The sequence below is a fragment of the Misgurnus anguillicaudatus genome, chromosome 20 (assembly GCF_027580225.2).
Source record: "Misgurnus anguillicaudatus chromosome 20, ASM2758022v2, whole genome shotgun sequence".
Classification (NCBI taxonomy): domain Eukaryota; kingdom Metazoa; phylum Chordata; class Actinopteri; order Cypriniformes; family Cobitidae; genus Misgurnus; species Misgurnus anguillicaudatus.
Window position 1 is genome coordinate 9,618,351 of NC_073356.2, and position 1,758 is coordinate 9,620,108.

A 1,758-nucleotide genomic window follows, 5' to 3' on the forward strand; every position below is an offset into this window, starting at 1 on the left:
ATAATATGCCCCATCTACTCAATAAAATTGTGGATTACAAGCAATATCATTAATTACATTCAACAAATCAAAATTGATTTAGATTCACTCTATAAACTCCTTAATATTTACATATTCAAAAAGCCAAACTGCAATTTGCAATTCAAATTTTTATTAAAATTTAAACAAAAATATTGTGTATACTAGACAAAGATCTAGCACTATACAATAAAAAATATTATGCCATATCTACTCAATAAAAGTGTGGCAACAGATTACAAGCAATATCATTAATTAAATTCCACAAATAAAAATTGTGTTAGAATCACTACATAAACTCCTTAATAGTAACCCATTCAAAAAGGTAATCTGCAATTTGCAATTAGAAATTAATTTAAATTTAAACAAAATATTGGGTATTCAGGACAAAGACCTAGCACTATACAATAAATTCTATTCAATTATACTATTTTAATTTAACATCATCCATTAATATTTTTATTAGTAATGAGTATTATATCTGATTTCAGAATGACAGACAAAGATGAATCAATTCTTATTTTATTGCAGTCAAAAGAACAGGAAAGCATCTCATTTTAATGATGTATTTGTAACAGTGTAAACTTCAAAAAGTATTTTACAGTCTTTAAAGAAAACCGTCCACATTTCCCGTCCACAAGGTTCCATGTTTGTGTTCTGTTACATTGATTCACACACAGAAAATCAGACAGCAGTTTAGACTTACTGTACTGTAATCAGTTCATAAACTTTGAAGAATCCAGCTCCAAGAAAAGTTTCTGAAACACCTGAAAAGATGCCTGGGATACTGGAGATTCAATGCATAGATCCAAGGATAAAGCATGCCCCGTGAACACCTTTAAGGCCTCAATAACAATTCCAGCATCCTTTGGGCTGCCACTCCTAGAAGATCCATTCTTTACAATTACAGCCATCACAAACTGCTAAAGTCCCGCCTCTTCATCTTTATCCTGCAACATTAAACAGCAAATATGTCTTAAAACCTTTATAAATGTATACAGCTTTAATATTGAAATAATCCACACATTAAACTTGTATATTAAAATGTTTTAAAGAAAACTGGAAGATATGTGCAATGGAGTTCATCTGAGTTTGTGGCTTATTAGGTATGTTTGAAATGTGCAATAATATTGAAAACTGATTAAAAAAAAATTCTCATTGGAATTACAAATAATATCAAAAAATGTTTGAAAAGATATATAATCTATATTTATAATTAGGGCAAATCTTTTCCCTACATTTTTTTCAGTCACATATTTATTTGTTAGCCAAGTTACTCACATGTGTATATACACACACACATACACTATATACACAATATAATATGTACAATATATTCATTTAATAATATTCCTCACCTTTTGTTGTGAATAAAGTTCTCCCTCAGCAATGTTTCACGTTGCCTGCAGGAAGCTGCAGTACGTTACAGGCCTTCATGAACACACAATTTAGATAATAGGTCGCGAAATTAATAATAATAATAAAATGTTCAATTTACATTATGTAGAAAGCTTAAACATTTTAAAAAGACAACTTATACATTTAATATCTTACTCACCTTTTGTGGAATTAAATGAATAATGTTATATTTCCCCTCAGTAATGATACTGTACTCGCGGGAAAATTCAACACAGGGCGTCGCAATTGAGCACACAATTAATTTACAGCGAAGAATAGTTTTACATTACCAATTTATTCGAATACTTTGTGAATATAGTTAACACAAAACTAAATAAACCA

The 1,758-nt window shown here is 29.4% G+C and overlaps 1 long non-coding RNA gene across 1 annotated transcript; it reads right to left on the bottom strand.

Moving 5' to 3' along the window:
• Positions 1-524: 524 nt before the first annotated feature.
• On the bottom strand, positions 525-1,517 carry LOC141351398 (uncharacterized). Its single transcript, XR_012359653.1, has 2 exons — positions 1,377-1,517; positions 525-968 (listed from the first exon to the last, which is right to left on the bottom strand). It is a non-coding gene; the product is annotated as an uncharacterized lncRNA (long non-coding RNA).
• Positions 1,518-1,758: the final 241 nt, after the last annotated feature.